Consider the following 27,635-nt stretch of genomic DNA (forward strand, 5'->3'; position numbering starts at 1 on the left):
AGTTTGCTAACTGCTGTGCAGCGTCTGCGTTGCGCTAACAGCACCAGTTAAACAGTACGCATGTAAAACCTCGAAAACAAACACTGTACAGCACTTACTATACTCTTCTCTCGTCTTGCACTAAAACTTCGAAGTACACGATCTCCAAAACGAAAGCTAGGTCTTTTTATTTTAATTAATTAGAACAGGCCGAAGTAGGCTGCAAAACAGCATCTCCTCTAAACAATTATCTTTGTTTAGAGGTCAAAAAGCCCCAGAGCTATAATTTGTTTTATATTATTTTACCACTAATTTTGCGATCGTTCCTATGACAGCTATATGATATAGTCGTCCGATTTTGATAAAATTTAATTCGAAATTCAAAACCAATTCAAAAATGTTATTTCCAAACGAAGGAGGTTATAAGTTTTAAATCACCAAAGATATATATATTTTTTAATTTTTTCCCTGATAGTTCCCATCGGAGCTATAAGATATAGTTGTCCGATCTGGCTGGTTCCGACCTTTACACTACCTGCAATAGAAAGACGACTTATGGGAAAGTTTCAGCCCAGTTGCTTTAAAACTGAGAGACTAGTTTGCGTAGAAACGGACGGACAGACGGACGGACATGGCTAGATCAACTCGTCTAGTGACGCTAATCAAGAAAATATATACTTTATGGGGTCGGAAACGTCTCGTTCACTGCGTTGCAAACTTCTGACTAAAATATTATAACCTCTGCAAGGGTATAAAAATACAAATACAATCTGTTGGTGTATAGGAATTAAAAAAATGTAATATGAATGTTAAACGTGTCTTTTGTTGTGTATACTTGTAGTGGGAAGGATCTTCCCTACGCATTCTGCTCAGCTCCAACTCTCGATATTCCGGAAGTCCCAACCCAGCACCTTGGCAATGGCTGGTGATGGCTTCTCCAGCTTTCTCTGTGCGAGCGGCCGGTTTTACCTCTTCTTTCTCTGCCTTCACCATATAGAATATTATTATTATGGAATATTTTATTATTATAAATTTGAAATCAAAGAAGCAAATCACATACGAATATATTTAATTCATCTTGGCGTGGTTTCTGTGTTTTTCTTTCCATTTTTAAATTTTAGTTTACATGTCTTATATCTTATAGATCAGAGGCAAAGCGTTAATCGCCTATTTGCTTCCCGCTTACTCCTATGGTTTGCTCGCGGGTTCCTTAAATAACAATAACACTCTGTTAAACTTATGACGTATATTCAGTTAACGATTTAGGTGTCTTCTGGACCCTACATTTAAATTTGACTGTCACATAATGTCCACTGTTAACAAAGCCATGAGTGTTCTTGGGTTTATAAAGCGTCGGTCAAAAGAATTTGATGACCCTTATACGACCAAATTATTATTTACCTCCCTTGTCCGTCCTATTTTGGAATTTTGTTCGTCGGTTTGGAGTCCTCAATATCAAGTGCGCATCGTCCGTATTGAGTCGGTAAAAAATTTTTTTTTTTTGCCCTTCGTAGTTTCAACTGGGATTAAAACGTAAGGCTACCTTCCTACCAGAGTAGATTGTAATTGCTTAATTTACCTACACTTTCTACGATTTTTATACAAAATCTTACCTCTTGTGTCCCGTCTCTATTTGTTTTTTGTATCTACCTCCCAAAGTCGAATTTTTTGCCCAAATTGATAATAGGGCCCCGCGGTTAACAAACACGTGCTTGGTATCGTTGGCCCTCTTGTTTTTACTCTTCGAAGTACATCAACATATATAACATTGTTCAAGATGCATTGTTAAGTTCGGATTAAGGGGATATTTACTAAAGTGATTTTATAAATATTTAAAATTTATTGGATATATTGGGCCAATTTTCATGAATATTTTGTAAATTTTTGTCCCATTGGTGCATTATTTCCATAGGGCGGAAAGGAAGGCATAACATAAAATGCGCAGACTATGCATATATAAAACCTATATAGTGTGCCAAGTTTCAAGTCTGTAGATTTATTTTTCTAGTTTATGCAAGAATATTGGGCATTGGGCCAGTGTGCACTGGATTAGTAGGGCAAGTCCATATGCATAATTATCCAATTATCCCATTTCTTAATTAGTTAGACTGCAAAAAGATGTCAGATGGCTCAATATAATTTCCTTTTCTTTCGCTCTGTTAAGCAATTTTATAAAAACATTCCCAAATGCCTATATTGCAGTTAACAAAATAGCGAGGACACGATTTTCGAAATGCCATTTGCAATATTTAAAACATGAGGTCTACCTACATAGATCCAAAGATTTTTTTTCTAAACAATTAAGCATTTTAATAAATAAGAAGAGCCCAATGTTCCAAATTCGATCATTCCACTTTCGTGGTTAACAGACCAACGCTAATTGTACGAACATCCATATATGTAGCTGGGTTACTTGAAATATGCATACATATTAATTGGACACATTTTAAACAAAAACGAAAGTTCACTTCGGCGAAGTTTGTATACCCCTGCAGTTATAAGAAACAATCAACTTTAATAACACCGTGTGAAATTTTTAAGGATTGTTGCTGACTTCGGTGATATTAAAAAAAATTATTTCATTCATTTTTCAAACCATTTTTTTTTACATCTACATTTAGTAGTCCGTTTTTTATTAAAAATAAAAAATTATATTATAAGATTGTTCGCAGTAGAACGCCTAAATTTCATCGTTTACTATCAGTTTGTAAATATAACTTAAAGTTTGCTAACTGCTGTGCAGCGTCTGCGTTGCGCTAACAGCACCAGTTAAACAGTACGCATGTAAAACCTCGAAAACAAACACTTACAGCACTTACTATACTCTTCTCTCGTCTTGCACTAAAACTTTGAAGTACACGATCTCCAAAACGAAAGATAGATCTTTTTATTTTAATTAATTAGAACAGGCCAAAGTAGGCTGCAAAACAGCATCTCCTCTAAACAATTATCTTTGTTTAGAGGTCAAAAAGATTAGAACAGGCCAAAGTAGGCTGCAAAACAGCATCTCCTCTAAACAATTATCTTTGTTTAGAGGTCAAAAAGCCCCAAAGCTATAATTTGTTTCATATTATTTTTCCACTAATTTTGCGATCGTTCCTATGACAGCTATATGATATAGTCGTCCGATTTTGATAAAATTTAATTCGAAATTCAAAACCAATTCAAAAATGTTATTTCCAAACGAAGGAGGTTATAAGTTTTAAATCACCAAAGATATATATATTTTTTAATTTTTTCCCTGATACTTCCCATCGAAGCTATAAGATATAGTTGTCCGATCTGGCTGGTTCCGACCTTTACACTACCTGCAATAAAAAGACCACTAATGGGAAAGTTTCAGCCCAGTTGCTTTAAAACTGAGAGACTAGTTTGCGTAGAAACGGACGGACAGACGGACGGACATGGCTATGCATATATAAAACCAATATAGTGTGCCAAGTTTCAAGTCTGTAGCTTTATTTTTCTAGTTTATGCAAGAATATTGGGCATTGGGCCAGTGTGCACTGGATTAGTAGGGCAAGTCCATATGCATAATTATCCAATTATCCCATTTCTTAATTAGTTAGACTGCAAAAAGATGTCAGATGGCTCAATATAATTTCCTTTTCTTTCGCTCTGTTAAGCAATTTTATAAAAACATTCCCAAATGCCTATATTGCAGTTAACAAAATAGCGAGGACACGATTTTCGAAATGCCATTTGCAATATTTAAAACATGAGGTCTACCTACATAGATCCAAAGATTTTTTTTCTAAACAATTAAGCATTTTAATAAATAAGAAGAGCCCAATGTTCCAAATTCGATCATTCCACTTTCGTGGTTAACAGACCAACGCTAATTGTACGAACATCCATATATGTAGCTGGGTTACTTGAAATATGCATACATATTAATTGGACACATTTTAAACAAAAACGAAAGTTCACTTCGGCGAAGTTTGTATACCCCTGCAGTTATAAGAAACAATCAACTTTAATAACACCGTGTGAAATTTTTAAGGATTGTTGCTGACTTCGGTGATATTAAAAAAAATTATTTCATTCATTTTTCAAACCATTTTTTTTTACATCTACATTTAGTAGTCCGTTTTTTATTAAAAATAAAAAATTATATTATAAGATTGTTCGCAGTAGAACGCCTAAATTTCATCGTTTACTATCAGTTTGTAAATATAACTTAAAGTTTGCTAACTGCTGTGCAGCGTCTGCGTTGCGCTAACAGCACCAGTTAAACAGTACGCATGTAAAACCTCGAAAACAAACACTTACAGCACTTACTATACTCTTCTCTCGTCTTGCACTAAAACTTTGAAGTACACGATCTCCAAAACGAAAGATAGATCTTTTTATTTTAATTAATTAGAACAGGCCAAAGTAGGCTGCAAAACAGCATCTCCTCTAAACAATTATCTTTGTTTAGAGGTCAAAAAGATTAGAACAGGCCAAAGTAGGCTGCAAAACAGCATCTCCTCTAAACAATTATCTTTGTTTAGAGGTCAAAAAGCCCCAAAGCTATAATTTGTTTCATATTATTTTTCCACTAATTTTGCGATCGTTCCTATGACAGCTATATGATATAGTCGTCCGATTTTGATAAAATTTAATTCGAAATTCAAAACCAATTCAAAAATGTTATTTCCAAACGAAGGAGGTTATAAGTTTTAAATCACCAAAGATATATATATTTTTTAATTTTTTCCCTGATACTTCCCATCGAAGCTATAAGATATAGTTGTCCGATCTGGCTGGTTCCGACCTTTACACTACCTGCAATAAAAAGACCACTAATGGGAAAGTTTCAGCCCAGTTGCTTTAAAACTGAGAGACTAGTTTGCGTAGAAACGGACGGACAGACGGACGGACATGGCTATGCATATATAAAACCAATATAGTGTGCCAAGTTTCAAGTCTGTAGCTTTATTTTTCTAGTTTATGCAAGAATATTGGGCATTGGGCCAGTGTGCACTGGATTAGTAGGGCAAGTCCATATGCATAATTATCCAATTATCCCATTTCTTAATTAAAAAATAATAAAAATAATAAATTCTTAAATGAAAAATTAAAAAAAGATGTCAGATGGCTCAATATAATTTCCTTTTCTTTCCCTCTGTTAAGCAATTTTATAAAAACATTCCCAAATGCCGTTTATGTCTATATTGCAGTTAACAAAATAGCGAGGACACGATTTTCGAAATGCCATTTGCAATATTTAAAACATGAGGTCTACCTACATAGATCCAATGATTTTTTTTCTAAAAAATTAAGCATTTTAATAAATAAGAAGAGCCCAATGTTCCAAATTCGATCATTCCACTTTCGTGGTTAACAGACCAACGCTAATTGTACGAACATCCATATATGTAGCTGGGTTACTTGAAATATGCATACATATTAATTGGACACATTTTAAACAAAAACAAAAGTTCACTTCGGCGAAGTTTGTATACCCCTGCAGTTATAAGAAACAATCAACTTTAATAACACCGTGTGAAATTTATAAGGATTGTTGCTGACTTCGGTGATATTAAAAAAAATTCTTTCATTCTATTTTTTAAACCATTTTTTTTTTACATCTACATTTAGTAGTCCGTTTTTTATTAAATTATAAATTAAATTAAATTTAATTATATTATAAGATTGTTCGCAGTAGAACGCCTAAATTTCATCGTTTACTATCAGTTTGTAAATATAACTTAAAGTTTGCTAACTGCTGTGCAGCATCTGCGTTGCGCTAACAGCACCAGTTAATTAAACAGTACGCATGTAAAACCTCGAAAACAAACACTGTACAACACTTACTATACTCTTCTCTCGTCTTGCACTAAAACTTTGAAGTACACAATCTCCAAAACGAAAGATAGATCTTTTTATTTTAATTAATTAGAACAGGCCGAAGTAGGCTGCAAAACAGCATCTCCTCTAAACAATTATCTTTGTTTAGAGGTCAAAAAGCCCCAAAGCTATAGTTTGTTTCATATTATTTTTCCACTAATTTTGCGATCGTTCCTATGACAGCTATATGATATAGTCGTCCGATTTAGATAAAATTTAATTCGAAATTCAAAACCAATTCAAAAATGTTATTTCCAAACGAAGGAGGTTATAAGTTTTAAATCACCAAAGATATATATATTTTTTAATTTTTTCCCTGATAGTTCCCATCGAAGCTATAAGATATAGTTGTCCGATCTGGCTGGTTCCGACCTTTACACTACCTGCAATAAAAAGACCACTAATGGGAAAGTTTCAGCCCAGTTGCTTTAAAACTGAGAGACTAGTTTGCGTAGAAACGGACGGACAGACGGACGGACATGGCTATGCATATATAAAACCAATATAGTGTGCCAAGTTTCAAGTCTGTAGCTTTATTTTTCTAGTTTATGCAAGAATATTGGGCATTGGGCCAGTGTGCACTGGATTAGTAGGGCAAGTCCATATGCATAATTATCCAATTATCCCATTTCTTAATTAAAAAATAATAAAAATAATAAATTCTTAAATGAAAAATTAAAAAAAGATGTCAGATGGCTCAATATAATTTCCTTTTCTTTCCCTCTGTTAAGCAATTTTATAAAAACATTCCCAAATGCCGTTTATGTCTATATTGCAGTTAACAAAATAGCGAGGACACGATTTTCGAAATGCCATTTGCAATATTTAAAACATGAGGTCTACCTACATAGATCCAAAGATTTTTTTTCTAAACAATTAAGCATTTTAATAAATAAGAAGAGCCCAATGTTCCAAATTCGATCATTCCACTTTCGTGGTTAACAGACCAACGCTAATTGTACGAACATCCATATATGTAGCTGGGTTACTTGAAATATGCATACATATTAATTGGACACATTTTAAACAAAAACAAAAGTTCACTTCGGCGAAGTTTGTATACCCCTGCAGTTATAAGAAACAATCAACTTTAATAACACCGTGTGAAATTTATAAGGATTGTTGCTGACTTCGGTGATATTAAAAAAAATTCTTTCATTCTATTTTTTAAACCATTTTTTTTTTACATCTACATTTAGTAGTCCGTTTTTTATTAAATTATAAATTAAATTAAATTTAATTATATTATAAGATTGTTCGCAGTAGAACGCCTAAATTTCATCGTTTACTATCAGTTTGTAAATATAACTTAAAGTTTGCTAACTGCTGTGCAGCATCTGCGTTGCGCTAACAGCACCAGTTAATTAAACAGTACGCATGTAAAACCTCGAAAACAAACACTGTACAACACTTACTATACTCTTCTCTCGTCTTGCACTAAAACTTTGAAGTACACAATCTCCAAAACGAAAGATAGATCTTTTTATTTTAATTAATTAGAACAGGCCAAAGTAGGCTGCAAAACAGCATCTCCTCTAAACAATTATCTTTGTTTAGAGGTCAAAAAGCCCCAAAGCTATAATTTGTTTCATATTATTTTTCCACTAATTTTGCGATCGTTCCTATGACACCTATATGATATAGTCGTCCGATTTTGATAAAATTTAATTCGAAATTCAAAACCAATTCAAAAATGTTATTTCCAAACAAAGGAGGTTATAAGTTTTAAATCACCAAAGATATATATATTTTTTAGTTTTCTCCCTGATAGTTCCCATCGGAGCTATAAGATATAGTTGTCCGATCTGGCTGGTTCCGACCTTTACACTACCTGCAATAAAAAGACCACTAATGGGAAAGTTTCAGCCCAGTTGCTTTAAAACTGAGAGACTAGTTTGCGTAGAAACGGACGGACAGACGGACGGACATGGCTATGCATATATAAAACCAATATAGTGTGCCAAGTTTCAAGTCTGTAGCTTTATTTTTCTAGTTTATGCAAGAATATTGGGCATTGGGCCAGTGTGCACTGGATTAGTAGGGCAAGTCCATATGCATAATTATCCAATTATCCCATTTCTTAATTAGTTAGACTGCAAAAAGATGTCAGATGGCTCAATATAATTTCCTTTTCTTTTCAATTTCCTTTCCTTTTCAATTTTATAAAAACATTCCCAAATGCCGTTTATGTCTATATTGCAGTTAACAAAATAGCGAGGACACGATTTTCGAAATGCCATTTGCAATATTTAAAACATGAGGTCTACCTACATAGATCCAAAGATTTTTTTTCTAAACAATTAAGCATTTTAATAAATAAGAAGAGCCCAATGTTCCAAATTCGATCATTCCACTTTCGTGGTTAACAGACCAACGCTAATTGTACGAACATCCATATATGTAGCTGGGTTACTTGAAATATGCATACATATTAATTGGACACATTTTAAACAAAAACAAAAGTTCACTTCGGCGAAGTTTGTATACCCCTGCAGTTATAAGAAACAATCAACTTTAATAACACCGTGTGAAATTTATAAGGATTGTTGCTGACTTCGGTGATATTAAAAAAAATTATTTCATTCTTTTTTTCAAACCATTTTTTTTTTACATCTACATTTAGTAGTCCATTTTTTATTAAAAATAAAAAATTTTATTATAAGATTGTTCGCAGTAGAACGCCAAAATTTCATCGTTTACTATCAGTTTGTAAATCTAACTTAAAGTTTGCTAACTGCTGTGCAGCATCTGCGTTGCGCTAACAGCACCAGTTAATTAAACAGTACGCATGTAAAACCTCGAAAACAAACACTGTACAACACTTACTATACTCTTCTCTCGTCTTGCACTAAAACTTTGAAGTACACGATCTCCAAAACGAAAGATAGATCTTTTTATTTTAATTAATTAGAACAGGCCAAAGTAGGCTGCAAAACAGCATCTCCTCTAAACAATTATCTTTGTTTAGAGGTCAAAAAGATTAGAACAGGCCAAAGTAGGCTGCAAAACAGCATCTCCTCTAAACAATTATCTTTGTTTAGAGGTCAAAAAGCCCCAAAGCTATAATTTGTTTCATATTATTTTTCCACTAATTTTGCGATCGTTCCTATGACAGCTATATGATATAGTCGTCCGATTTTGATAAAATTTAATTCGAAATTCAAAACCAATTCAAAAATGTTATTTCCAAACAAAGGAGGTTATAAGTTTTAAATCACCAAAGATATATATATTTTTTAGTTTTCTCCCTGATAGTTCCCATCGGAGCTATAAGATATAGTTGTCCGATCTGGCTGGTTCCGACCTTTACACTACCTGCAATAAAAAGACCACTAATGGGAAAGTTTCAGCCCAGTTGCTTTAAAACTGAGAGACTAGTTTGCGTAGAAACGGACGGACAGACGGACGGACATGGCTATGCATATATAAAACCAATATAGTGTGCCAAGTTTCAAGTCTGTAGCTTTATTTTTCTAGTTTATGCAAGAATATTGGGCATTGGGCCAGTGTGCACTGGATTAGTAGGGCAAGTCCATATGCATAATTATCCAATTATCCCATTTCTTAATTAGTTAGACTGCAAAAAGATGTCAGATGGCTCAATATAATTTCCTTTTCTCTCCCTCTGTTAAGCAATTTTATAAAAACATTCCCAAATGCCGTTTATGTCTATATTGCAGTTAACAAAATAGCGAGGACACGATTTTCGAAATGCCATTTGCAATATTTAAAACATGAGGTCTACCTACATAGATCCAAAGATTTTTTTTCTAAACAATTAAGCATTTTAATAAATAAGAAGAGCCCAATGTTCCAAATTCGATCATTCCACTTTCGTGGTTAACAGACCAACGCTAATTGTACGAACATCCATATATGTAGCTGGGTTACTTGAAATATGCATACATATTAATTGGACACATTTTAAACAAAAACGAAAGTTCACTTCGGCGAAGTTTGTATACCCCTGCAGTTATAAGAAACAATCAACTTTAATAACACCGTGTGAAATTTTTAAGGATTGTTGCTGACTTCGGTGATATTAAAAAAAATTATTTCATTCTTTTTTCAAACCATTTTTTTTTACATCTACATTTAGTAGTCCGTTTTTTATTAAAAATAAAAAATTATATTATAAGATTGTTCGCAGTAGAACGCCTAAATTTCATCGTTTACTATCAGTTTGTAAATATAACTTAAAGTTTGCTAACTGCTGTGCAGCGTCTGCGTTGCGCTAACAGCACCAGTTAAACAGTACGCATGTAAAACCTCGAAAACAAACACTGTACAGCACTTACTATACTCTTCTCTCGTCTTGCACTAAAACTTCGAAGTACACGATCTCCAAAACGAAAGCTAGGTCTTTTTATTTTAATTAATTAGAACAGGCCGAATTAGGCTGCAAAACAGCATCTCCTCTAAACAATTATCTTCGTTTAGAGGTCAAAAAGCCCCAAAGCTATAATTTGTTTTATATTATTTTTCCACTAATTTTGCGATCGTTCCTATGACATCTATATGATATAGTCGTCCGATTTTGATAAAATTTAATTCGAAATTCAAAACCAATTCAAAAATGTTATTTCCAAACGAAGGAGGTTATAAGTTTTAAATCACCAAAGATATATATATTTTTTAATTTTTTCCCTGATAGTTCCCATCGGAGCTATAAGATATAGTTGTCCGATCTGGCTGGTTCCGACCTTTACACTACCTGCAATAGAAAGACGACTTATGGGAAAGTTTCAGCCCAGTTGCTTTAAAACTGAGAGACTAGTTTGCGTAGAAACGGACGGACAGACGGACGGACATGGCTAGATCAACTCGTCTAGTGACGCTAATCAAGAAAATATATACTTTATGGGGTCGGAAACGTCTCGTTCACTGCGTTGCAAACTTCTGACTAAATTATTATAACCTCTGCAAGGGTATAAAAATACAAATACAATCTGTTGGTGTATAGGAATTAAAAAAATGTAATATGAATGTTAAACGTGTCTTTTGTTGTGTATACTTGTAGTGGGAAGGATCTTCCCTACGCATTCTGCTCAGCTCCAACTCTCGATATTCCGGAAGTCCCAACCCAGCACCTTGGCAATGGCTGGTGATGGCTTCTCCAGCTTTCTCTGTGCGAGCGGCCGGTTTTACCTCTTCTTTCTCTGCCTTCACCATATAGAATATTATTATTATGGAATATTTTATTATTATAAATTTGAAATCAAAAAAGCAAATCACATACGAATATATTTATTTCATCTTGGCGTGGTTTCTGTGTTTTTCTTTCCATTTTTAAATTTTAGTTTACATGTCTTATATCTTATAGATCAGAGGCAAAGCGTTAATCGCCTATTTGCTTCCCGCTTACTCCTATGGTTTGCTCGCGGGTTCCTTAAATAACAATAACACTCTGTTAAACTTATGACGTATATTCAGTTAACGATTTAGGTGTCTTCTGGACCCTACATTTAAATTTGACTGTCACTTAATGTCCACTGTTAACAAAGCCATGAGTGTTCTTGGGTTTATAAAGCGTCGGTCAAAAGAATTTGATGACCCTTATACGACCAAATTATTATTTACCTCCCTTGTCCGTCCTATTTTGGAATTTTGTTCGTCGGTTTGGAGTCCTCAATATTAAGTGCGCATCGTCCGTATTGAGTCGGTAAAAAATTTTTTTTTTTGTTTGCCCTTCGTAGTTTCAACTGGGATTAAAACGTAAGGCTACCTTCCAACCAGAGTAGATTATAATTGCTTAATTTACCTACATTTGTAAATCGTAGAACAATGCTTTTTACGATTTTTATACAAAATCTTACCTCTTGTGTCCCGTCTCTATTTGTTTTATGTATCTACCTCCCAAAGTCGAATTTTTGCCCAAATTGATAATAGGGCCCCGCGGTTAACAAACACGTGCTTGGTATCGTTGGCCCACTTGTTTTTACTCTTCGAAGTACATCAACATATATAACATTGTTCAAGATGCATTGATAAGTTCGGATTAAAGGGATATTTACTAAATATTTAAAATTTATTGGATATATTGGGCCAATTTTCATGAATGTTTTGTAAATTTTTGTCCCATGCCGCATTAGTTTCTATGGGGCGGAAAGGAAGGCATAAAATTAAATGCGCAGACTATGCATATATAAAACCAATATAGTGTGCCAAGTTTCAAGTCTGTAGCTTTATTTTTCTAGTTTATGCAAGAATATTGGGCATTGGGCCAGTGTGCACTGGATAAGTAGGGCAAGTACATATGCATAATTATCCAATTATCCCATTTCTTAATTAGTTAGACTGCAAAAATATGTCAGATGGCTCAATATAATTTCCTTTTCTCTCCCTCTGTTAAGCAATTTTATAAAAACATTCCCAAATGCCGTTTATGTCTATATTGCAGTTAACAAAATAGCGAGGACACGATTTTCGAAATGCCATTTGCAATATTTAAAACATGAGGTCTACCTACATAGATCAAAGATTTTTTTTCTAAACAATTAAGCATTTTAATAAATAAGAAGAGCCCAATGTTCCAAATTCGATCATTCCACTTTCGTGGTTAACAGACCAACGCTAATTGTACGAACATCCATATATGTAGCTGGGTTACTTGAAATATGCATACATATTAATTGGACACATTTTAAACAAAAACGAAAGTTCACTTCGGCGAAGTTTGTATACCCCTGCAGTTATAAGAAACAATCAACTTTAATAACACCGTGTGAAATTTTTAAGGATTGTTGCTGACTTCGGTGATATTAAAAAAAATTATTTCATTCTTTTTTCAAACCATTTTTTTTTACATCTACATTTAGTAGTCCGTTTTTTATTAAAAATAAAAAATTATATTATAAGATTGTTCGCAGTAGAACGCCTAAATTTCATCGTTTACTATCAGTTTGTAAATATAACTTAAAGTTTGCTAACTGCTGTGCAGCGTCTGCGTTGCGCTAACGGCACCAGTTAAACAGTACGCATGTAAAACCTCGAAAACAAACACTGTACAGCACTTACTATACTCTTCTCTCGTCTTGCACTAAAACTTCGAAGTACTCGATCTCCAAAACGAAAGCTAGGTCTTTTTATTTTAATTAATTAGAACAGGCCGAAGTAGGCTGCAAAACAGCATCTCCTATAAACAATTATCTTTGTTTAGAGGTCAAAAAGCCCCAGAGCTATAATTTGTTTTATATTATTTTACCACTAATTTTGCGATCGTTCCTATGACAGCTATATGATATAGTCGTCCGATTTTGATAAAATTTAATTCGAAATTCAAAACCAATTCAAAAATGTTATTTCCAAACGAAGGAGGTTATAAGTTTTAAATCACCAAAGATATATATATTTTTTAATTTTTTCCCTGATAGTTCCCATCGGAGCTATAAGATATAGTTGTCCGATCTGGCTGGTTCCGACCTTTACACTACCTGCAATAGAAAGACGACTTATGGGAAAGTTTCAGCCCAGTTGCTTTAAAACTGAGAGACTAGTTTGCGTAGAAACGGACGGACAGACGGACGGACATGGCTAGATCAACTCGTCTAGTGACGCTAATCAAGAAAATATATACTTTATGGGGTCGGAAACGTCTCGTTCACTGCGTTGCAAACTTCTGACTAAATTATATAATATTATAGGAATTAAAAAAATGTAATATGAATGTTAAACGTGTCTTTTGTTGTGTATACTTGTAGTGGGAAGGATCTTCCCTACGCATTCTGCTCAGCTCCAACTCTCGATATTCCGGAAGTCCCAACCCAGCACCTTGGCAATGGCTGGTGATGGCTTCTCCAGCTTTCTCTGTGCGAGCGGCCGGTTTTACCTCTTCTTTCTCTGCCTTCACCATATAGAATATTATTATTATGGAATATTTTATTATTATAAATTTGAAATCAAAGAAGCAAATCATATACGAATATATTTAATTCATCTTGGCGTGGTTTCTGTGTTTTTCTTTCCATTTTTAAATTTTAGTTTACATGTCTTATATCTTATAGATCAGAGGCAAAGCGTTAATCGCCTATTTGCTTCCCGCTTACTCCTATGGTTTGCTCGCGGGTTCCTTAAATAACAATAACACTCTGTTAAACTTATGACGTATATTCAGTTAACGATTTAGGTGTCTTCTGGACCCTACATTTAAATTTGACTGTCACATAATGTCCACTGTTAACAAAGCCATGAGTGTTCTTGGGTTTATAAAGCGTCGGTCAAAAGAATTTGATGACCCTTATACGACCAAATTATTATTTACCTCCCTTGTCCGTCCTATTTTGGAATTTTGTTCGTCGGTTTGGAGTCCTCAATATTAAGTGCACATCGTCCGTATTGAGTCGGTAACAAATTTTTTTTTTGTTTGCCCTTCGTAGTTTCAACTGGGATTAAAACGTAAGGCTACCTTCCAACCAGAGTAGATTATAATTGCTTAATTTACCTACACTTGTAAATCGTAGAACAATGCTTTTTACGATTTTTATACAAAATCTTACCTCTTGTGTCCCGTCTCTATTTGTTTTATGTATCTACCTCCCAAAGTCGAATTTTTGCCCAAATTGATAATAGGGCCCCGCGGTTAACAAACACGTGCTTGGTATCGTTGGCCCACTTGTTTTTACTCTTCGAAGTACATCAACATATATAACATTGTTCAAGATGCATTGATAAGTTCGGATTAAAGGGATATTTACTAAATATTTAAAATTTATTGGATATATTGGGCCAATTTTCATGAATGTTTTGTAAATTTTTGTCCCATGGCGCATTAGTTTCTATGGGGCGGAAAGGAAGGCATAAAATTAAATGCGCAGACTATGCATATATAAAACCTATATAGTGTGCCAAGTTTCAAGTCTGTAGCTTTATTTTTCTAGTTTATGCAAGAATATAGGGCATTGGGCCAGTGTGCACTGGATTAGTAGGGCAAGTCCATATGCATAATTATCCAATTATCCCATTTCTTAATTAGTTAGACTGCAAAAAGATGTCAGATGGCTCAATATAATTTCCTTTTCTTTCCCTCTTTAAGCAATTTTATAAAAACATTCCCAAATGCCGTTTATGTCTATATTGCAGTTAACAAAATAGCGAGGACACGATTTTCGAAATGCCATTTGCACTATTTAAAACATGAGGTCTACCTACATAGATCCAACGATTTTTTTTCTAAACAATTAAGCATTTTAATAAATAAGAAGAGCCCAATGTTCCAAATTCGATCATTCCACTTTCGTGGTTAACAGACCAACGCTAATTGAACGAACATCCATATATGTAGCTGGGTTACTTGAAATATGCATACATATTAATTGGACACATTTTAAACAAAAACGAAAGTTCACTTCGGCGAAGTTTGTATACCCCTGCAGTTATAAGAAACAATCAACTTTAATAACACCGTGTGAAATTTTTAAGAATTGTTGCTGACTTCGGTGATATTAAAAAAAATTATTTCATTCTTTTTTTCAAACCATTTTTTTTTACATCTACATTTAGTAGTCCGTTTTTTATTAAAAATAAAAAATTATATTATAAGATTGTTCGCAGTGGAATGCCTAAATTTGTTTGTAAATATAACTTAAAGTTTGCTAACTGCTGTGCAGCGTCTGCGTTGCGCTAACAGCACCAGTTAAACAGTACGCATGTAAAACCTCGAAAACAAACACTGTACAGCACTTACTATACTCTTCTCTCGTCTTGCACTAAAACTTCGAAGTACACGATCTCCAAAACGAAAGCTAGGTCTTTTTATTTTAATTAATTAGAACAGGCCGAAGTAGGCTGCAAAACAGCATCTCCTCTAAACAATTATCTTTGTTTAGAGGTCAAAAAGCCCCAGAGCTATAATTTGTTTTATATTATTTTTCCACTAATTTTGCGATCGTTCCTATGAAAGCTATATGATATAGTCGTCCGATTTTGATAAAATTTAATTCGAAATTCAAAACCAATTCAAAAATGTTATTTCCAAACGAAGGAGGTTATAAGTTTTAAATCACCAAAGATATATATATTTTTTAATTTTTTCCCTGATAGTTCCCATCGGAGCTAAAAGATATAGTTGTCCGGTATGGCTGGTTCCGACCTTTACACTACCTGCAATAGAAAGACGACTTATGGGAAAGTTTCAGCCCAGTTGCTTTAAAACTGAGAGACTAGTTTGCGTAGAAACGGACGGACAGACGGACGGACATGGCTAGATCAACTCGTCTAGTGACGCTAATCAAGAAAGTATATACTTTATGGGGTCGGAAACGTCTCGTTCACTGCGTTGCAAACTTCTGACTAAAATATTGTAACCTCTGCAAGGGTATAAAAATACAAATACAATCTGTTGGTGTATAGGAATTAAAAAAATGTAATATGAATGTTAAACGTGTCTTTTGTTGTGTATACTTGTAGTGGGAAGGATCTTCCCTACGCATTCTGCTCAGCTCCAACTCTCGATATTCCGGAAGTCCCAACCCAGCACCTTGGCAATGGCTGGTGGTGGCTTCTCCAGCTTTCTCTGTGCGAGCGGCCGGTTTTACCTCTTCTTTCTCTGCCTTCACCATATAGAATATTATTATTATGGAATATTTTATTATTATAAATTTGAAATCAAAAAAGCAAATCACATACGAATATATTTATTTCATCTTGGCGTGGTTTCTGTGTTTTTCTTTCCATTTTTAAATTTTAGTTTACATGTCTTATATCTTATAGATCAGAGGCAAAGCGTTAATCGCCTATTTGCTTCCCGCTTACTCCTATGGTTTGCTCGCGGGTTCCTTAAATAACAATAACACTCTGTTAAACTTATGACGTATATTCAGTTAACGATTTAGGTATCTTCTGGACCCTACATTTAAATTTGACTGTCACATAATGTCCACTGTTAACAAAGCCATGAGTGTTCTTGGGTTTATAAAGCGTCGGTCAAAAGAATTTGATGACCCTTATACGACCAAATTATTATTTACCTCCCTTGTCCGTCCTATTTTGGAATTTTGTTCGTCGGTTTTGAGTCCTCAATATTAAGTGCGCATCGTCCGTATTGAGTCGGTAACAAATTTTTTTTTTATTTGCCCTTCGTAGTTTCAACTGGGATTAAAACGTAAGGCTACCTTCCAACCAGAGTAGATTATAATTGCTTAATTTACCTACACTTGTAAATCGTAGAACAATGCTTTTTACGATTTTTATACAAAATCTTACCTCTTGTGTCCCGTCTCTATTTGTTTTATGTATCTACCTCCCAAAGTCGAATTTTTGCCCAAATTGATAATAGGGCCCCGCGGTTAACAAACACGTGCTTGGTATCGTTGGCCCACTTGTTTTTACTCTTCGAAGTACATCAACATATATAACATTGTTCAAGATGCATTGATAAGTTCGGATTAAAGGGATATTTACTAAATATTTAAAATTTATTGGATATATTGGGCCAATTTTCATGAATGTTTTGTAAATTTTTGTCCCATGCCGCATTAGTTTCTATGGAGCGGAAAGGAAGGCATAAAATTAAATGCGCAGACTATGCATATATAAAACCTATATAGTGTGCCAAGTTTCAAGTCTGTAGCTTTATTTTTCTAGTTTATGCAAGAATATTGGGCATTGGGCATTGGGCCAGTGTGCACTGGATTAGTAGGGCAAGTCCATATGCATAATTATCCAATTATCCCATTTCTTAATTAGTTAGACTGCAAAAAGATGTCAGATGGCTGAATATAATTTCCTTTTCTTTCCCTCTGTTAAGCAAATTTATAAAAACATTCCCAAATGCCGTTTATGTCTATATTGCAGTTAACAAAATAGCGAGGACACGATTTTCGAAATGCCATTTGCAATATTTAAAACATTAGGTCTACCTACATAGATCCAAAGATTTTTTTTCTAAACAATTAAGCATTTTAATAAATAAGAAGAGCCCAATGTTCCAAATTCGATCATTCCACTTTCGTGGTTAACAGACCAACGCTAATTGTACGAACATCCATATATGTAGCTGGGTTACTTGAAATATGCATACATATTAATTGGACACATTTTAAACAAAAACGAAAGTTCACTTCGGCGAAGTTTGTATACCCCTGCAGTTATAAGAAACAATCAACTTTAATAACACCGTTTGAAATTTTTAAGAATTGTTGCTGACTTCGGTGATATTAAAAAAAATTATTTCATTCTTTTTTCAAACCATTTTTTTTACATCTACATTTAGTAGTCCGTTTTTTATTAAAAATAAAAAATTATATTATAAGATTGTTCGCAGTAGAACGCCTAAATTTCATCGTTTACTATCAGTTTGTAAATATAACTTAAAGTTTGCTAACTGCTGTGCAGCGTCTGCGTTGCGCTAACAGCACCAGTTAAACAGTACGCATGTAAAACCTCGAAAACAAACACTTACAGCACTTACTATACTCTTCTCTCGTCTTGCACTAAAACTTTGAAGTACACGATCTCCAAAACGAAAGATAGATCTTTTTATTTTAATTAATTAGAACAGGCCAAAGTAGGCTGCAAAACAGCATCTCCTCTAAACAATTATCTTTGTTTAGAGGTCAAAAAGCCCCAAAGCTATAATTTGTTTTATATTATTTTTCCACTAATTTTGCGATCGTTCCTATGACATCTATATGATATAGTCGTCCGATTTTGATAAAATTTAATTCGAAATTCAAAACCAATTCAAAAATGTTATTTCCAAACGAAGGAGGTTATAAGTTTTAAATCACCAAAGATATATATATTTTTTAATTTTTTCCCTGATAGTTCCCATCGGAGCTATAAGATATAGTTGTCCGATCTGGCTGGTTCCGACCTTTACACTACCTGCAATAGAAAGACCACTAATGGGAAAGTTTCAGCCCAGTTGCTTTAAAACTGAGAGACTAGTTTGCGTAGAAACGGACGGACAGACGGACGGACATGGCTAGATCAACTCGTCTAGTGACGCTAATCAAGAAAATATATACTTTATGGGGTCGGAAACGTCTCGTTCACTGCGTTGCAAACTTCTGACTAAAATATTGTAACCTCTGCAAGGGTATAAAAATACAAATACAATCTGTTGGTGTATAGGAATTAAAAAAATGTAATATGAATGTTAAACGTGTCTTTTGTTGTGTATATTTGTAGTGCGAAGGATCTTCCCTACGCATTCTGCTCAGCTCCAACTCTCGATATTCCGGAAGTCCCAACCCAGCACCTTGGCAATGGCTGGTGATGGCTTCTCCAGCTTTCTCTGTGCGAGCGGCCGGTTTTACCTCTTCTTTCTCTGCCTTCACCATATAGAATATTATTATTATGGAATATTTTATTATTATAAATTTGAAATCAAAAAAGCAAATCACATACGAATATATTTATTTCATCTTGGCGTGGTTTCTGTGTTTTTCTTTCCATTTTTAAATTTTAGTTTACATGTCTTATATCTTATAGATCAGAGGCAAAGCGTTAATCGCCTATTTGCTTCCCGCTTACTCCTATGGTTTGCTCGCGGGTTCCTTAAATAACAATAACACTCTGTTAAACTTATGACGTATATTCAGTTAACGATTTAGGTGTCTTCTGGACCCTACATTTAAATTTGACTGTCACATAATGTCCACTGTTAACAAAGCCATGAGTGTTCTTGGGTTTATAAAGCGTCGGTCAAAAGAATTTGATGACCCTTATACGACCAAATTATTATTTACCTCCCTTGTCCGTCCTATTTTGGAATTTTGTTCGTCGGTTTTGAGTCCTCAATATTAAGTGCGCATCGTCCGTATTGAGTCGGTAACAAATTTTTTTTTTGTTTGCCCTTCGTAGTTTCAACTGGGATTAAAACGTAAGGCTACCTTCCAACCAGAGTAGATTATAATTGCTTAATTTACCTACACTTGTAAATCGTAGAACAATGCTTTTTACGATTTTTATACAAAATCTTACCTCTTGTGTCCCGTCTCTATTTGTTTTATGTATCTACCTCCCAAAGTCGAATTTTTGCCCAAATTGATAATAGGGCCCCGCGGTTAACAAACACGTGCTTGGTATCGTTGGCCCACTTGTTTTTACTCTTCGAAGTACATCAACATATATAACATTGTTCAAGATGCATTGATAAGTTCGGATTAAAGGGATATTTACTAAATATTTAAAATTTATTGGATATATTGGGCCAATTTTCATGAATGTTTTGTAAATTTTTGTCCCATGCCGCATTAGTTTCTATGGAGCGGAAAGGAAGGCATAAAATTAAATGCGCAGACTATGCATATATAAAACCTATATAGTGTGCCAAGTTTCAAGTCTGTAGCTTTATTTTTCTAGTTTATGCAAGAATATTGGGCATTGGGCATTGGGCCAGTGTGCACTGGATTAGTAGGGCAAGTCCATATGCATAATTATCCAATTATCCCATTTCTTAATTAGTTAGACTGCAAAAAGATGTCAGATGGCTCAATATAATTTCCTTTTCTTTTCAATTTCCTTTCCTTTTCAATTTTATAAAAACATTCCCAAATGCCGTTTATGTCTATATTGCAGTTAACAAAATAGCGAGGACACGATTTTCGAAATGCCATTTGCAATATTTAAAACATGAGGTCTACCTACATAGATCCAAAGATTTTTTTTCTAAACAATTAAGCATTTTAATAAATAAGAAGAGCCCAATGTTCCAAATTCGATCATTCCACTTTCGTGGTTAACAGACCAACGCTAATTGTACGAACATCCATATATGTAGCTGGGTTACTTGAAATATGCATACATATTAATTGGACACATTTTAAACAAAAACGAAAGTTCACTTCGGCGAAGTTTGTATACCCCTGCAGTTATAAGAAACAATCAACTTTAATAACACCGTGTGAAATTTTTAAGAATTGTTGCTGACTTCGGTGATATTAAAAAAAAATTATTTCATTCTTTTTTCAAACCATTTTTTTTTACATCTACATTTAGTAGTCCGTTTTTTATTAAAAATAAAAAATTATATTATAAGATTGTTCGCAGTAGAACGCCAAAATTTCATCGTTTACTATCAGTTTGTAAATATAACTTAAAGTTTGCTAACTGCTGTGCAGCATCTGCGTTGCGCTAACAGCACCAGTTAATTAAACAGTACGCATGTAAAACCTCGAAAACAAACACTGTACAACACTTACTATACTCTTCTCTCGTCTTGCACTAAAACTTCAAAGTACACGATCTCCAAAACGAAAGCTAGGTCTTTTTATTTTAATTAATTAGAACAGGCCGAATAAGGCTGCAAAACAGCATCTCAAAAAGCCCCAAAGCTATAATTTGTTTTATATTATTTTTCCACTAATTTTGCGATCGTTCCTATGACATCTATATGATATAGTCGTCCGATTTTGATAAAATTTAATTCGAAATTCAAAACCAATTCAAAAATGTTATTTCCAAACGAAGGAGGTTATAAGTTTTAAATCACCAAAGATATATATATTTTTTAATTTTTTCCCTGATAGTTCCCATCGGAGCTATAAGATATAGTTGTCCGATCTGGCTGGTTCCGACCTTTACACTACCTGCAATAGAAAGACCACTAATGGGAAAGTTTCAGCCCAGTTGCTTTAAAACTTAGAGACTAGTTTGCGTAGAAACGGACGGACAGACGGACGGACATGGCTAGATCAACTCGTCTAGTGACGCTAATCAAGAAAATATATACTTTATGGGGTCGGAAACGTCTCGTTCACTGCGTTGCAAACTTCTGACTAAAATATTGTAACCTCTGCAAGAGTATAAAAATACAAATACAATCTGTTGGTGTATAGGAATTAAAAAAATGTAATATGAATGTTAAACGTGTCTTTTGTTGTGTATACTTGTAGTGCGAAGGATCTTCCCTACGCATTCTGCTCAGCTCCAACTCTCGATATTCCGGAAGTCCCAACCCAGCACCTTGGCAATGGCTGGTGATGGCTTCTCCAGCTTTCTCTGTGCGAGCGGCCGGTTTTACCTCTTCTTTCTCTGCCTTCACCATATAGAATATTATTATTATGGAATATTTTATTATTATAAATTTGAAATCAAAAAAGCAAATCACATACGAATATATTTATTTCATCTTGGCGTGGTTTCTGTGTTTTTCTTTCCATTTTTAAATTTTAGTTTACATGTCTTATATCTTATAGATCAGAGGCAAAGCGTTAATCGCCTATTTGCTTCCCGCTTACTCCTATGGTTTGCTCGCGGGTTCCTTAAATAACAATAACACTCTGTTAAACTTATGACGTATATTCAGTTAACGATTTAGGTGTCTTCTGGACCCTACATTTAAATTTGACTGTCACATAATGTCCACTGTTAACAAAGCCATGAGTGTTCTTGGGTTTATAAAGCGTCGGTCAAAAGAATTTGATGACCCTTATACGACCAAATTATTATTTACCTCCCTTGTCCGTCCTATTTTGGAATTTTGTTCGTCGGTTTTGAGTCCTCAATATTAAGTGCGCATCGTCCGTATTGAGTCGGTAACAAATTTTTTTTTTGTTTGCCCTTCGTAGTTTCAACTGGGATTAAAACGTAAGGCTACCTTCCAACCAGAGTAGATTATAATTGCTTAATTTACCTACACTTGTAAATCGTAGAACAATGCTTTTTACGATTTTTATACAAAATCTTACCTCTTGTGTCCCGTCTCTATTTGTTTTATGTATCTACCTCCCAAAGTCGAATTTTTGCCCAAATTGATAATAGGGCCCCGCGGTTAACAAACACGTGCTTGGTATCGTTGGCCCACTTGTTTTTACTCTTCGAAGTACATCAACATATATAACATTGTTCAAGATGCATTGATAAGTTCGGATTAAAGGGATATTTACTAAATATTTAAAATTTATTGGATATATTGGGCCAATTTTCATGAATGTTTTGTAAATTTTTGTCCCATGCCGCATTAGTTTCTATGGAGCGGAAAGGAAGGCATAAAATTAAATGCGCAGACTATGCATATATAAAACCTATATAGTGTGCCAAGTTTCAAGTCTGTAGCTTTATTTTTCTAGTTTATGCAAGAATATTGGGCATTGGGCATTGGGCCAGTGTGCACTGGATTAGTAGGGCAAGTCCATATGCATAATTATCCAATTATCCCATTTCTTAATTAGTTAGACTGCAAAAAGATGTCAGATGGCTCAATATAATTTCCTTTTCTTTTCAATTTCCTTTCCTTTTCAATTTTATAAAAACATTCCCAAATGCCGTTTATGTCTATATTGCAGTTAACAAAATAGCGAGGACACGATTTTCGAAATGCCATTTGCAATATTTAAAACATGAGGTCTACCTACATAGATCCAAAGATTTTTTTTCTAAACAATTAAGCATTTTAATAAATAAGAAGAGCCCAATGTTCCAAATTCGATCATTCCACTTTCGTGGTTAACAGACCAACGCTAATTGTACGAACATCCATATATGTAGCTGGGTTACTTGAAATATGCATACATATTAATTGGACACATTTTAAACAAAAACGAAAGTTCACTTCGGCGAAGTTTGTATACCCCTGCAGTTATAAGAAACAATCAACTTTAATAACACCGTGTGAAATTTTTAAGGATTGTTGCTGACTTCGGTGATATTAAAAAAAATTATTTCATTCTTTTTTTCAAACCATTTTTTTTACATCTACATTTAGTAGTCCGTTTTTTATTAAAAATAAAAAATTTTATTATAAGATTGTTCGCAGTAGAACGCCAAAATTTCATCGTTTACTATCAGTTTGTAAATATAACTTAAAGTTTGCTAACTGCTGTGCAGCATCTGCGTTGCGCTAACAGCACCAGTTAATTAAACAGTACGCATGTGAAACCTCGAAAACAAACACTGTACAACACTTACTATACTCTTCTCTCGTCTTGCACTAAAACTTTGAAGTACACAATCTCCAAAACGAAAGATAGATCTTTTTATTTTAATTAATTAGAACAGGCCAAAGTAGGCTGCAAAACAGCATCTCCTCTAAACAATTATCTTTGTTTAGAGGTCAAAAAGCCCCAAAGCTATAATTTGTTTCATATTATTTTTCCACTAATTTTGCGATCGTTCCTATGACAGCTATATGATATAGTCGTCCGATTTTGATAAAATTTAATTCGAAATTCAAAACTAATTCAAAAATGTTATTTCCAAACGAAGGAGGTTATAAGTTTTAAATCACCAAAGATATATATATTTTTTAATTTTTTCCCTGATAGTTCCCATCGGAGCTATAAGATATAGTTGTCCGATCTGGCTGGTTCCGACCTTTACACTACCTGCAATAGAAAGACCACTAATGGGAAAGTTTCAGCCCAGTTGCTTTAAAACTGAGAGACTAGTTTGCGTAGAAACGGACGGACAGACGGACGGACATGGCTAGATCAACTCGTCTAGTGATGCTAATCAAGAAAATATATACTTTATGGGGTCGGAAACGTCTCGTTCACTGCGTTGCAAACTTCTGACTAAAATATTATAACCTCTGCAAGGGTATAAAAATACAAATACAATCTGTTGGTGTATAGGAATTAAAAAAATGTAATATGAATGTTAAACGTGTCTTTTGTTGTGTATACTTGTAGTGGGAAGGATCTTCCCTACGCATTCTGCTCAGCTCCAACTCTCGATATTCCGGAAGTCCCAACCCAGCACCTTGGCAATGGCTGGTGATGGCTTCTCCAGCTTTCTCTGTGCGAGCGGCCGGTTTAACCTCTTCTTTCTCTGCCTTCACCATATAGAATATTATTATTATGGAATATTTTATTATTATAAATTTGAAATAAAAAAAAGCAAATCACATACGAATATATTTATTTTATCTTGGCGTGGTTTCTGTGTTTTTCTTTCCATTTTTAAATTTTAGTTTACATGTCTTATATCTTATAGATCAGAGGCAAAGCGTTAATCGCCTATTTGCTTCCCGCTTACTCCTATGGTTTGCTCGCGGGTTCCTTAAATAACAATAACACTCTGTTAAACTTATGACGTAAGCTGGATAGTTTTCAGTGGAAAGAGGCTTAAATTTTTTAATTTGTCTATTTCATCATCAGTTTTTCCTACTATCTGGAAGGACTCTTTAATTATTCCACTCCAAAAAAAAGGGGGAGAGGGGGGTTTCCTAAAATATAGGTATTTCTAAATTGTCTTCGATTCCTATAGCATTTGAGCGTATTATCCATTCTCATTTGCAACATTTATGTTCCACGCTTATATCGTTATACCGTGTCAGTATGGTTTTGTTAGGCGAAGATCGACCACCACCAACCTTCTTGAATTGACATCTATTGTAATAAATGGATTTAATAAAAAAAAAAATGCAGACTGAAGATGTTTATACAGATTTTAGTAAGGCCTTTGACACCGTAAACCACTCTATTCTTTTATTCAAATTAGATCAGCTTGGGTTTCGTAGTAATCAATTAACTTGTATTTCAAGTTACTTGAATGGTCAGGGGGTTATATTCAATAATGCTGTTTCAAAATTAATCTACGTGACATCTGGAGTGCCTCAGGTTAGGTATTTGGGCCCTTTTCTGTTTACTTTGTTTATTAACGATCTTCCCTTAAGCATACTGATGACGTTAAGCTTTGTTTATAATATAATGATATAGCGTCGGGATTTAACTTACAGTCAGATATTGATTGTTTTCATGAATGTTGTGAGTACAACCTTTTAAATTTAAACTGCTTTAAATGCAACGTTATGACTTTTTATAGGGGTACTCTTATGTTTATCAGTTACTTTCTTAAAAATACGCCTCTCGACCCGCATATATTTAGGTGTCTTCTGGACCCTACATTTAAATTTGACTGTCACATAATGTCCACTGTTAACAAAGCCATGAGTGTTCTTGGGTTTATAAAGCGTCGGTCAAAAGAATTTGATGACCCTTATACGACCAAATTATTATTTACCTCCCTTGTCCGTCCTATTTTGGAATTTTGGTCGTCGGTTTGTAGTCCTCAATATTAAGTGCGCATCGTCCGTATTGAGTCGGTAAAAAATTTTTTTTTGTTGCCCTTCGTAGTTTCAACTGGGATTAAAACGTAAGGCTACCTTCCAACCAGAGTAGATTATAATTGCTTAATTTACCTACACTTGTAAATCGTAGAACAATGCTTTTTACGATTTTTATACAAAATCTTACCTCTTGTGTCCCGTCTCTATTTGTTTTATGTATCTACCTCCCAAAGTCGAATTTTTGCCCAAATTGATAATAGGGCCCCGCGGTTAACAAACACGTGCTTGGTATCGTTGGCCCACTTGTTTTTACTCTTCGAAGTACATCAACATATATAACATTGTTCAAGATGCATTGATAAGTTCGGATTAAAGGGATATTTACTAAATATTTAAAATTTATTGGATATATTGGGCCAATTTTCATGAATGTTTTGTAAATTTTTGTCCCATGCCGCATTAGTTTCTATGGAGCGGAAAGGAAGGCATAAAATTAAATGCGCAGACTATGCATATATAAAACCTATATAGTGTGCCAAGTTTCAAGTCTGTAGCTTTATTTTTCTAGTTTATGCAAGAATATTGGGCATTGGGCATTGGGCCAGTGTGCACTGGATTAGTAGGGCAAGTCCATATGCATAATTATCCAATTATCCCATTTCTTAATTAGTTAGACTGCAAAAAGATGTCAGATGGCTCAATATAATTTCCTTTTCTTTCCCTCTGTTAAGCAATTTTATAAAAACATTCCCAAATGACGTTTATGTCTATATTGCAGTTAACAAAATAGCGAGGACACGATTTTCGAAATGCCATTTGCAATATTTAAAACATGAGGTCTACCTACATAGATCCAAAGATTTTTTTTCTAAACAATTAAGCATTTTAATAAATAAGAAGAGCCCAATGTTCCAAATTCGATCATTCCACTTTCGTGGTTAACAGACCAACGCTAATTGTACGAACATCCATATATGTAGCTGGGTTACTTGAAATATGCATACATATTAATTGGACACATTTTAAACAAAAACGAAAGTTCACTTCGGCGAAGTTTGTATACCCCTGCAGTTATAATCAACTTTAATAACACCGTGTGAAATTTTTAAGGATTGTTGCTGACTTCGGTGATATTAAAAAAAATTATTTCATTCTTTTTTTCAAACCATTTTTTTTTACATCTACATTTAGTAGTCCGTCTTTTATTAAAAATAAAAAATTATATTATAAGATTGTTCGCAGTAGAACGCCTAAATTTCATCGTTTACTATCAGTTTGTAAATATAACTTAAAGTTTGCTAACTGCTGTGCAGCGTCTGCGTTGCGCTAACAGCACCAGTTAAACAGTACGCATGTAAAACCTCGAAAACAAACACTGTACAGCACCCAGAGATTATTTTTCCACTAATTTTGCGATCGTTCCTATGACAGCTATATGATATAGTCGTCCGATTTAGATAAAATTTAATTCGAAATTCAAAACCAATTCAAAAATGTTATTTCCAAACGAAGGAGGTTATAAGTTTTAAATCACCAAAGATATATATATTTTTTAATTTTTCCCTGATAGTTCCCATCGGAGCTATAAGATATAGTTGTAAGATCTGGCTGGTTCCGACCTTTACACTACCTGCAATAGAAAGACGACTTATGGGAATGTTTCAGCCCAGTTGCTTTAAAACTGAGAGACTAGTTTGCGTAGAAACGGACGGACAGACGGACGGACATGGCTAGATCAACTCGTCTAGTGACGCTAATCAAGAAAATATATACTTTATGGGGTCGGAAACGTCTCGTTCACTGCGTTGCAAACTTCTGACTAAAATATTATAACCTCTGCAAGGGTATAAGAATACAAATACAATCTGTT

General features: G+C 34.2%; 1 long non-coding RNA gene across 7 annotated transcripts; it reads left to right on the forward strand.

Moving 5' to 3' along the window:
* The first annotated feature begins 2,589 nt into the window (after positions 1-2,589).
* LOC127011819 (uncharacterized) lies at positions 2,590-25,718 on the forward strand. 7 transcript variants are annotated; one of them, XR_007765199.1, is made up of 3 exons: positions 2,590-2,942; positions 10,257-13,131; positions 15,797-24,525. It is a non-coding gene; the product is annotated as an uncharacterized LOC127011819 (long non-coding RNA). The 7 variants fall into 7 exon arrangements; XR_007765198.1 differs by lacking the exon at positions 2,590-2,942 and adding an exon at positions 4,052-4,404; XR_007765203.1 differs by lacking the exon at positions 2,590-2,942 and adding an exon at positions 4,427-4,477.
* The last annotated feature ends 1,917 nt before the right edge of the window (positions 25,719-27,635 follow it).

Source organism: Drosophila biarmipes, unplaced genomic scaffold (genome assembly GCF_025231255.1).
Source record: "Drosophila biarmipes strain raj3 unplaced genomic scaffold, RU_DBia_V1.1 ptg000012l, whole genome shotgun sequence".
NCBI lineage: Eukaryota > Metazoa > Arthropoda > Insecta > Diptera > Drosophilidae > Drosophila > Drosophila biarmipes.